This window comes from Ixodes scapularis, unplaced genomic scaffold, assembly GCF_016920785.2.
Source record: "Ixodes scapularis isolate PalLabHiFi unplaced genomic scaffold, ASM1692078v2 PGA_scaffold7__128_contigs__length_106722199, whole genome shotgun sequence".
Taxonomy (NCBI): domain Eukaryota; kingdom Metazoa; phylum Arthropoda; class Arachnida; order Ixodida; family Ixodidae; genus Ixodes; species Ixodes scapularis.
Window position 1 is genome coordinate 56,682,767 of NW_024609882.1, and position 12,371 is coordinate 56,695,137.

General features: G+C 47.8%; 1 pseudogene; it reads right to left on the reverse strand.

Moving 5' to 3' along the window:
• Positions 1-5,743: 5,743 nt before the first annotated feature.
• LOC120841572 lies at positions 5,744-6,377 on the reverse strand (annotated as a pseudogene).
• Positions 6,378-12,371: the final 5,994 nt, after the last annotated feature.

A 12,371-nucleotide genomic window follows, 5' to 3' on the forward strand; every position in this document is an offset into this window, starting at 1 on the left:
GCACAAAGTGCGTTTCCCGTAACCTTGATATTTGTAATGGGTGTTGTAAACACTGAGGGAGAGGTGTAATACCCTTGCCAGACGGGAAGTTTACTCGAATGACATAAAACAAATCGGCGAATGAACTCGCGATTCCAATTACGAGCGTCGCATGGTAAACACGCGGTGTCACAGTGGCGCGCAATGTCGTACTGCATGGCGCGCACTATTCGGCCGTTTCCTTTTCTTTCATCAGGCATAAATGAAATTCAATTCTCGTCTGATATGTTGGTAAGTCAGGAACAACTGCCAATCTTGACTTCATCTAAGGAACTGGTATTGCTCCTTACGGAAACGTATAGTATTGTAAACACAGTAGTAGCTATACCATCGCCATATTATAAAGTTAGAATACATTTTTATTCTTCTGGCTAGGGTACCTCAATGTCCTTCTATTTAGAGCAATTTCATTTTTTGTCGCTCATACCGACAACACGCGCTCTCGGAAAAACATACAAATAGCCGGTTACAACCTGCTGTCGTAGCACTGTCAATGGGAAGAGGTCGTGCCGGGAGACGCGCTTTCTCGCGGTCCGGATAAAGCAAACAAGAACAATAGAAGCGTTCAGAGCCAAAAGCGATCAGGTGTCATCACCCTAAGCAAAGTGCACATGAAGGCACCCTATACTTCTGGCATGCTACATACATACTGCCTAATATTTGATACGCTGACTTCATTGTCTTTGCAGCTACAAGGATCCTGCTCAACATAATTATCCGGTACGGTGAAATAAAATGTAAATAAGAACTTTTGAGAGCCCAAGGTGTCTTTCTTCCTTTCCTTACCTCATAGTCATGAGCGCAGTTTTGTTTTACAAGACAAACAAAAAGTTTATACTGACACAACATCGCCATACGCCCGCTCCGATTATTTTCGTATGCTCCTTTTCCTTACTGTCACGAGAAGACTTTTTTTTTTTCTTTTTTTAGTGACTCACGATTCTGGTGAGAAAAGGTAAAATATTGTCATCTGTAATTTTCCGTGTGGTCCACTTGAAATTTATGGTGAGAGTACGTGCTCTCCATCGATTGGGCATGCATTCAAGTGTTCGTGCGTACGCAGCACGGGTTTGTGCCTAACGCGACATGGTAACCCATGCGATCTTTATCAATACCTCGCGAAATCAGAATAACTTCGCGACCCGAAAGAACTGCTCGTTCACTAAATGTGGGATTCCACTTGTTTATGCTCCTTCAACCATGTAATAAAGCTGGTCTTCTTGTTGTTTTTTTTTTGCCGACACGGCATCTCTTGTGTAGTGCGATCACACCGACGCTGAAAATTTTCGCACCTGCTGGTTGAACGTCATCGTCGTGAGCTCGATACCTTGTTTCAAGCCCCCACGTCGAAAACTATATACTTGTCTTAAAAATATCTTGAACGGCAACGCAGGTCGAGCCGTTCCTCCCACGCGTTGGTAAGAGCAGATGCTAAGTCAACGCTCGTTGAACGGGGCCCCGTTCTTTCCTGCCGTGACGTCACGTGCAGGCTATGTGCTGAAATAAATATACCTTTTGTTTAAATGCCTAAGCACCGCTAATGAGGGGTATCAATTTTGTGGCGTTTATTCAGGTAAATCAGTGTATGGCGCTTGCTTTCATTAGGTGTCGTGGTAAGTGTTCATGCGTATGGTGCGTGCCGTGGTTTCTACTCTGCCACAACTACAAGCAGATTTTCTCAGTTTGCAGGTATCAGGCACATAAAACAACTATAAACAATAAAAGCACTGTTTGATAGCTCAATACAGACGTTTAATCCCATTTGTTCCCCATGTAGGAGACACCAGGACTATTCGGGTACAGGGCTCGGACATGGTTCACAACGCATGCCGGCATCATTTCTCTTTTCGTAAAGACTCCATGCCCGCCTTCTCGCTTCCTTGCCAAGTATCTTGGGTCACGCCACACTCCTAGGTTGGCAAGGCACCCCCAATAGAGCCTGTAATACATCTGCCGCAGACCGGGATTTTTAGGCGACGGCTCTTGACCCTGGCCAGTCCTCACGTGGTTTTGGAGTACAATGCAAGGGCGACAAAAGCATTCCATGCACTCCATTGTTTCGGGCACCAATCTGCAAGCAGAAAAAAACAAAAACAAAAACAAAAAAAAGGTGGTCACTGTTTGTTTTTTCGAAAGCAGAGCGTCACCGATGCTTTATATCTTATTACCAGTCATGGGTAAGTTACTTTTAAAAAGTAATTCGTTACCAGTTACAGTTACTTTCAGAAAAAAAGTAGCGAGGTTACCGTTACAGTTACCGCGACAAAAAGAGTAACGCGTTACAGTTACAGTTACTTTCAAAAATAACGACGTTACTTTTCAGTTACTTTTCTATAACACAAACATTAAGGAAAAACTAGTGTTTCAAAGAAAAAAAATATAGACACGAATCAGTCGGGCTTTCACCATAGCGGAAAATTCAAACTTAATAATTTAGCTGGAAAATTGGTCAATATTGTGAAAAAATAAAGGCCAAAATTCAACCGGATGTGTTTTCTCAGATTTGTACACGAATACTTGTTGTCGGAGTACTTCTTGCTGCAAAGTTTGCATACTGCGGTAAAATATTTAGCAACCACCTTCACCGCGGAAAAATACTCTCTGTACGCCGGCCATGCTAGTTCTTCGTTCTGTTCTCATCAACATCCCTATCCTTGGTAGCACTAGCACATTGCTGGCACGTTGACGATTGCGCTCGTTCATGGACTACTTTGATATATTTCAGTTCGTACACGCAAACCAGAGACAAGTTTTGCGCAAACAACAGTAAATTTTGCCTACACCGTTGAAACCACGCCGGAGTGGTGGCGCAAATTAAAATACGAAACATGCGAAGTTCCCTCCGCGTGTATTGTTTTTTCACGGTATTTATCCAATTAAAAAGCGTGCGCAAAAAAAAAGGACCGGAACAGATGTAGTGCTTCAATAAACTAAGATGTAAGTGTTCAGTTGCAAAGCACAAGCAAGTACGTAAAGATAACTACATTGTTCCTTTTTTTTCATTAAATCTACACGTGGCTACATTCGGATAGTGACTCGCGAGAAAGAAAGTATTCTCAAGTTTGTGCAAGGCCAACTGACATTCTAAATGTCGGAACAGACAATTTGGAAAGTACAAAATAGCTAGATTATACTCGATTAATGATATATCATTCGCAAATAACTGAAAAGTAACGACAAAACTAACGTCGTTACTTTCATCGTTACCGCAGAAAAAGTAATAGAACTACAGTTACAAGTTACATTGTTAAAAAGTAACTCGTTACAGTTACAAGTTACCGAAAGTAACGAAGTTACAGAAATGCGTTACTAGTAACGCGTTACTACCCAAGACTGCTCATTACAGGCTGAAACGAAAGTTATAACCTTTCTAATACGTCAGCACGAAGAACGAGAAAAAAAAAATCATTTTACGGAACAATCTTGTGACAATTGTAACTTCTCCGACAGTAAAAGTAATACCGTTATATTCCGAGGGTTCTAGATTTATTTCAAATTCCATTCTTCAAGGGTTTTGGAAGGCTACGAAATGTCTTGAAAAAATAGACTCAAAACATATCCCGTCTATTCAATAGTCAACAGCAAAAACATATTATCATGTCAGCTGCTTCATTTTTTTGGGTCAAAGTTGGACGCATATTCCTAATTATACTCAGAATACCAAATATCGCACCAGAAAACCAAATTTCTATACTCACGTCTCGCTCAACTTTCTTGCTCCGAGAATGTGTCGCTTGTCCGGTTTGCTGTGCCGCCTCAAGTCGCAGGTAATTTTGCCAAATCCTCAAACCTACCCATCATCCGGCGTCCGAGGTCAAGTTTTGACAGGCCCATTCTTCACGCATCAACATCCCCCCTCCCCGAACTACGCGCCGCGGCAGCTTTGTTTCCTCCCGCGATGCGGGGACAGTGTCTCCCCACTTTGTCCCTTCTTTCCACCCTCCGCTACCCTCTTAGGAGAGGACGAAGCTAGGGGGTTTATCTTCCCTGCAGAATGGCCAGTCTGTACAGCGGCCTTTAAGGGGCATTTGCTGCTACCTTCTTGATTTGTAACCTACTATAGGCGACTAGTTTGTGACATGGTGTTTTTATATAGTTTGTTCAAGTCTGTTTTTGATCTTTTAATGTTAATGAGTAGAATCTCAGTTCATGTTTCCCAGCGACAAAATAGGTCTACTCCTTTTTTTTACCCGTCTTATCTAGAGTTTAGTCTTCCGCTGACAGGGATGCTGCTCATGTACAACAAGTATTTTAACCCTCACGTGGACTTTTTTATGCCTTTAAAAAAGTTCAACAATAGTATAGCGGTCACGAGTGCCGTGTAGTTTGTTTAGTTCATGGCTTTTTTATTGTGTGAAGTGTAACCCTTAAAAAGGCTGCTACAGCTGTTTGGGAAACTCAATAAAGCTCTCTGATTGAATGATGGTTGTCCTGGGCAGCAAGATAAATTTATGGCAAACGCGCAAATGGGGCCATTTTATTAATCACGAGTTATTTTGAAACTCAATTTTAAAAAAAGGCCATCTTCGATTTTTTTTTACCCACATTAAAGCCAATGATAGTTACTAGAAGAATCTGCAAAAGCATCTTGCATTATTTTTGAGTATTTTAAGTTATAAAGCTAGAAATATGGCAAATTTGAGGCTGCCGCAGCACAGTAAATGGAGCATGCAGATACTCCCTCATAAATGACAAATTCCTTATTTATAAAACAAAAAGTGTAGACTCAATCGAGTGTGGTAGAAAGAAACATATTGACACCATGTAGGCGGACGTTTGTTTTAAATTGAGAATTCTTCATCCGGTTTTGTTTGAGAGTCGAAGAAATTGTGCGCGGTCGGGAGCGATCGAGAGGCGCTCTCATCTCGCATGCTTCGTAGGGCCTGTTTTTAATAGCCTCAATGTAAGGTCTCTGTGTACGCCACGTAAAGGAAGCGACCGGAGCGGCTCCGCATAACACATGTTTATCTTAGCCTTTTGCCTGGCGGCAGCATGATGTCGCGCAGCGGAACCGGCGCGCCTCCTCACGGCATTGTAGCCGCCGCCGCGGTGTGCCTGTGGAACGCGGCCGGACTTCTTGTCAAACGTCCGTGAGGCGAGCGGCAGAAACCGCGCACTAAGCTAAGCACAGTACTATCGTATGCGCTTTGCTTAGTGCGATGACAACTGACCATTTTGTTTCCGACGCTTTTGTGTATTTTTGTTCCTGGAACGCATGAAAGAGCGTCACCCTTACCTGCACGAGCTCTTGACATTGGAGGGCATTTCGTTTTTGGCAATTTATTTGTGTTTTCGCTCTAAACGCGTGATGTGTTCCACAAGGAATAGCATCACCATAAACAAAAAGACGTCGACCCACCCTAGTGCGCTCCACCTGGCTCTCCGGCGCGTGTTGGTGCAAACAGCGGTGCGCGCCGGCCGGGCCCAAGGGTCAAGGTTATCCCTCCGTGCGCAGTCGCCTTCAGACGGATAATGAAAACTCGGAACCTTTTTATACCACGCAGTTTGACTGCGTTTATCATCCTTAGTTTTGAACATTTACCCACAGGCCGTAAAACGCGAAAAGATAAATACTGAAGGGTACCCGTTGTGTAAGATTTTTTTTTTTTATAATTCTTTGTCATCATATTTTTATTATTTTTTTTTTAAGTTGTGTTAGCCGCATTGCATTACACTGCCCACAGGAGCTGGTGGAAGCGAGTCTTTATTCCCGAAGTGGCTTCTTTGTAGACGCTCTCGTTCTTGATAACACCAATTCGTGCCGCAGTGAATTCACACGTCTGCAATGCCAGAAGTGCCAGGAATGAATTCCAAGCACGGGGCCGAACGGAATTCCAGTCTCTTGTTTTTATTTTCCTGAACACCTGCACATCAGGTCTTGGCAGTGAATTAGTGCAACATCCGGTAATTTTGTCTTGAGGACGTTCACCATGTCTGACGAACAATTAATTGCTGATGTGGCAGGTCCTTGGAGATTGAAAAAAATCGCATGGGGTTTGACGAGGCTTCCAATCACATCGCAGGCATTCTTGCCATGCCCAGTAGATGAAAATAGTCATTGACCTACAGGTACTTGGTTTTAGTGAGCTCATGGAGTTCATACCGGTTATTAAAATGACTTGCCGGACCGTAACTGACGTATGTCACATGCGCGTACAGCGGAGCAACGTCCACAAGTCACTCATGCATTTTCACCACGGCGTAGCATACACGGACACGGAATCGTGGCTTGTGTCATCACTGATGAGGGCGCGTCTACGCGTTACTTTTCTAATTGTCACTACGCTTGTGACGATCGAAACTTGCGTCTTTTGCCAGTGGTGTGACTGAACTCCTTTAGGCAGTACAACTGTCAAGTTATCTGCGAAATGAAAATGGAGCAGAGCATTACTTTTTTGTAGAAATTGTTTTGCTTCAGTTATCGTTTTTCTCTGCTCGCGTCGAATTAATTCACCCTGCACCCATTTTCCCAAGCACTCTCGAAAATGTTCCGAATACGTAACAGACCTCACTTCTTTTTGTGTCATTTCTCCTTTCTCCCAGGCTGCGTACAATACTTCATCATCATCTGGAACTCTCAGGCTAGGCGCAGTAAGAGTTTCAGCTGTTGGGCATCAGCTGAACTGGTCGAGGAAACACATCGTAGATGACGGTCGCATATAGTCAGTTCACGAAGGTCTTCAGCACTTCTTATTTTCCCAGTCGTTTTTTTCAAGGAACAAACACAGAGCTTGACTTTAGCACAGTACATGAACACGCAAACTTCGTGCCAAGATGTATACTCCACGCACTTTGACCTCAATGAGTAGACGTTGGCGAGCCCAATGGCCGTGTCCGGGTGAGCCGCATTAAACAACCAGAAAGCTTCACGAATAGACCTATTAATAAAACGTTTCGACACGTATTTTTTGTTCCTTTGAAATTATGCCAAAAACGTCCTTTTGGTTCGGGCTTTTTTTGCAGCAGTTGAGTTCATCTTTAGTGTAGTAATTCCGTTCCGCCTGAACGTCCTCTTCGCTCAACCTCATTCTTGTGTAGGGGTCAGAAATTGACCACACTCCGAATGTTTTTTTTTTTTTTGGCTTTTCCTTGCTTTTTAGATCAAGTGACGAGTTGCTGAAGGAATCATATTTTGTATCTGTTGCTGGGAGAGATTCCTCGGGAGCAAGGTCAGGAGAAGAATCGAACGCATCCCCTCAGGTTGCTGAGCAACTCCGGATAGATATTGCAGCTTTGTACCGAGGCTCTAGGCTTCTCCGTGACTCCATATGCCGCCGTGAGGCTTGATTAAACTTTCTTGACGAAAACGCTCTCAATCTCCCTGTGCTTCCCCCTTGCGTAAGGCTTCCGACAATGCGATTTTAACTCAGTCCGTGATTGCAGAGGTGACATTTCTGTTGACTGGACGAATCGTTTGAGATCCTCGACGGCTGTTTTCAGAGGAACAAACATTTCGTCATCCATTCGTGTCTCTGAAGATTCTTTGGCGAGTTGCTTGCAGCGGCTGAATCAGTTTTGGCATACAACGCCGGCATCTCGGATGGGGTGATCTGCTTCTGGCATATGCTTCTTTAACAAAGCGCGATGTCCAAATCCTTCACACTGCTAAAGTTTCTTTGGTATTAGATTTTTTTGTTTGTGTCCGTTGAGAGAGCGCTGAACACTCGCTTTAAGCTGTACGATTCAGCCCTAGAAACGAGGGAAGCGCTTGGCGTGTGCAGTGCTCATAAACGATGCTCACGAAGCGTCCACCCGATGGCGCACGAGAAATGCCAGTGAAAGACCACGGCGGCGGATCGGTGTCCATACCCACACCCTGCCTCCGGGCTGGAAGTGAACGTCCCGACGTCAAAGGTTGTAGCGGCCAGCGTCGACACGTTGCTGGTCTTGAATCCCGAGGCGGGCGAGCTGGCAGACTTTTTCGGACCGTTGCGCAACCACCTCGGCGTCGTAGCCCCCATCGTCAGCTGGCTCGAAGGGCTGCATCACGTCGAGCATCATCGTTACCTTCCGACCATGTACCAGCTGGATAAGTGTAATACCAGTGGTCTTTTCAACCGCAGTGTTGTAGGAGAACGTGACGTAGGACATCACCTCGTCCCAGGTGCTCCGTCAGCTCGTTGGTCTACGGGAGGCGTGTCGTGCGGCGACGATGGCGGGTGCGGCTGAGATGAATTTCTTGCGTCAACAGCACCATAAAGGACGACCCACGATCTCTGAGTAGCACCTCGGGAGCGCCGTGCCTTAGAACGATGGACTCGATGAAAAAGCTTGGCGACTTTAACGGTAGTTCCCGACGGACTGGCCTTGGTCTAGGCGTACCACGTCAGATAATTGGTGGTAACGATTATCCAGCAGCGGTTCCCCAAAGTTTATGGTGAAACGAGACCAAGCAAATTTATTCCAGTTTGCTGGAATGGCATAGAGGGGGAGAGGTTGGTGTCAGTATTCCTGTTTGCTGCGTCGGTGGTTTCTTCCGTTGTTGTCACTCGTGGCACGATAGGATGTAGAGGCGAACGGTAAACGCAACCTTAACAGTAGTACTTCTCGCGTATCCTGGCGAGTGTCCAGGTGTAGTCAAGATGTTTCCCGCCGTTGGGTGATCGTGGAAGGCTAGGAAGATCCCTTCGCGAAAGCCGCTGGGAACGACCATTAGCCTTGTTGTGTCGTGGTCGCCGAAGCTCTCCTTGTAAAGTTCGCCCCGCCGGATGGCGAAGGACGGCAAAGCTCGCAAAAGACGCGGGGAACCGTAGTATTCTGGCCTTGCAGGTGCTCGATGAGAGCGCGCAGCTCAGGATCATTACGTTGAAGTTATGCTTAGTTGTCGGCGTTCACTGCGCCGAGAAAAACATCGTCCTCGATATCGTCGTTAGTGCGGTCGGACGCCAGCTCGCCAGCTCAAAAGACAATCGGCGTCGCTGTGCTTGCGACGAGACTTGCACAACACATTCATGTCGAATTACTGTAGTCCGACACTCCAGCGAGCAAGGACTCCTGTGGGATCCTTTACGTTTGCAACCCAGCAGAGCGAGTGGTGGTCTGTTACCAAGCGGAAAGGACTTCCGTACAGATATGGTCGGAACTGCTGTATCGTCCAGACGACTTCAAGACACTCGTTTTTTGTCGTTGAGTGATTTCTCTCCGCTTTAGACCGCGTCCGACTTGCATATGCCATGACTCGCTCTGTGCCTCGCTGCCTTTGGACCAGTATGGCGCCAATTCCGGTATTTCTGGCGTCGGAGTGAATTTTCGTTTCTGCAAACTGTTCGAAATGTCGAAAGACAGGTGGAATTCGAATGCGTCTTTTCAGTTTGTCGAGTTCCCGCTGTTTTTCTTCTGTCCACTTGAGTTTGACGACGTCCTTTGTGAGGTGCGTCACTGGTGTAGACAAGTTGGCGAAATCCCACAACAAGCGCCTATGGTAGGCACAAAAACTCAGGTATCATCTTACAGCCGTCTTGTTCGACTGCGGTAAAAATGCGGCTACGGCGCGCGTGTTCCCACAGTCTGGACGAATTCCTCCTTTGCTCACAACATGGCACAAGAACTTCAGTTGCTTGTAAGCAAATCGACATTTTGTCGGTTTGGGGGTGAGTCTTGCGTTGTAAAGCTGAATTGAATTGCATTGAATTGATAGCCTGGAGCACGGCTCGGTGTCGTCTCAAGTGCTCCTCAAAGTGGCTGGCGAACACCACAACGTCGTCAAGGTAGACCAGGCAGCTTTGCGATTTCAGACCGGCGACCACGGTGTCCTTAACCCACTTAAAGAGCACTGGAGCCGTGCATATCACGAAGGGCATCCCTTTATGATCCGTACAGCCCATCCGGCGTGACCAAGGTTGTTTTCTCGTTTTCCCTTTCGTCGGGCTTTATTTGCAATATTCATTCTTTAGATCCATCGACAAAAAATACCGGGACTGGTGAAGTCTGTGCAACGTGTCGTCGATACGAGGAAGCGAATAGACATCCTTCTTAGTCACAGCGTTCAGTGAACGATAGCCCACGCAGAGTCTGAGATTTCTCTTCCTCTTCATGAGCATAACTGGTGAGGCCCATGGATTGCTTGACGGCTGGATGATGTCGTCCTCGAGCACTTCTTAAATTTGCTCCAGAATGACTTCCCTCCCTTTCACGGCATGGAGACTCGATACGGTGAGTGGGTGACCGGGAGCGCAGCGTCGTCGGCAACAATGCGGTGCTTCACTACTGTCGTTTGTCGCACCCATGAGGAGGTTGCAAAGCACTCAGTGAACTCGCCGACAAGTTCAAGAAGTCGTCTTTGCTCGAGAGCAAATAGCTGCGGTTCGATGTTAAGTTACGTGGGCGCCGTTCTGTGAGGCTGCGACGATGACGGGATTTGGACAAAGCCGTGATAACGACTGAGTCCCGGAGTTTCACGATATGTCCCACGGCGGTACCTTTCGTGGAGTGTTGCGGATCTTGTCGGAAGTTTGTAACGAGGACTGCGGCACGTCTGTCTTGAAGCGTTGTTAGACCTCTTGGGATTCCGATTCCCCTTTCAAAAAGCAACTATAGACGCTGCCTTTGAGCAGAACTTCGACGAAGGAAGCGTTATCAGGCTCGACGGGTGTCAGAACACTGGACTGCGACGGCAGCTTCACATGGTCGGCGAGTGCCCGAAGAGCGGCTGCGTTTATCGTGGATGCCTCCGGAGTCAGGACAGATTGTCGGAGTGTCAACAGGTTCTCTTCTGGGTCGACGACCACATCCTTACGCGCAAAAGAACTTCATTTCAAGAATAACATCCCTTGCACAGTCCTGAAGAACGACGAACTTTACCAGACAGGTTTCGCCGTGAATAGTGACGCCAGCGGTGCCCCTTCCGACGGGTGTAATAACGTGCCGTCCGGAAATGCGTATCTGCGGGCCATCCCATGATGTAGTTACTTTCTGGAGACGTCAGGGAGTCTCCCAATCAAAACGGAGTAGTCCGCTCCGGTGCCCACGAGTGCCGACGCGTCGTGGTCGTCGATGACAACGTTGAGGTTGTTGGGCACTTCTGCAGAAGCGTCGCTTCAATGAGTGGTGGCGCAAGAGTGAGAGCTTTACGGCGTTCTTGGAGGCTCTTTCCGTCGTCGGTTTATGGGAGCTCCACCTGCCGGGGTTGCTGCGCATAGTATATCCTGTGTGGTATGGGGGACAGTCTTTGTCGGCGGGAACGGTGAAGTATTGACTCTGGGTGTAACGGGGACGGCGGACGAGATCCTTGTGTGCAGCCGGCTTTGGGGACGGCGAGCGGTGCAGGTACTCCTCGATGCCTCTTGGCCGCTCACCAAGGTGACACGGAGGGTCGTTCGCCGCGAACGCTCGTAGGCCCATCTGGCGGAAGCTGCACCGTCGGTAGACGTGGCCGGCCACTCCTCAGTGGTGGCAGATAGGGCATCGGTTGGCCGTTCCCCACACTTCGGTCTTCCGATGTGCACGGGGCTCCTTGCGGGGGTGTGGGACTTGGTCGTCATGGCATCGGGCATAGTGCTGCGCTGGAGACTCACGTTGAGGCGGAGCCGCCTGTGAGCGAGGTGGTGGCGGTAGTCGTCTGGCCATTGTGGAGTACGACAACGCTGGCTCCTCAGTGACTGCCACGCTGTCTGGAGCCTCTGGTTGGAAGGCTCTCGGTACTTCTACCCGAACCACCTCGCCGATGGAGAGCAAGGCCGGGCGTCCAGCGGTGGGCAGCAGCTTCTTTAGCACTTCCCGTACAACATCGCGAATAATATCCCGAATTCCAGAGAGGCTGGAGCCGTGGTCCAATGCCGATGGCGAGGAAACAGCTGCGCTGAAGTGCCACTGGTAGTGGCTTGCCCTTGCAAGGGTGGCACGCTTCAAGTTAATCACCTCGTCATTGGGTTGCGTACTAGGCGACCGAAGATGTCCTTCGCGCCACGCATCAGAATACGCCGCTTCTTTTCCTGAGTTGTTTGAGGGTCGGCGTTGGAGCTCAGGCACAGGAAGTCTTCCAAAAAGCTCATGACGCTTTTTATTGGGACCCTTAGGCCTCGATTCCAGCAGGTATTCGGCACCCTCTCTTCGGTGTTCACCGGCGAACGTATGCGTTAGCTCGCTCTTGCAAAGGCCCCTCGAAGTCAGGGAAGCTTCGTGGTTTTCGAACCAGCGCCAGGAAGTCTTCCAAAAAGCTCATGACGCTTTTTATTGGGACCCTTAGGCCTCGATTCCAGCAGGTATTCGGCACCCTCTCTTCGGTGTTCACCGGCGAACGTATGCGTTAGCTCGCTCTTGCAAAGGCCCCTCGAAGTCAGGGAAGCTTCGTGGTTTTCGAACCAGCGCCTTGCAGTTCCTTCTACTGGGAAATA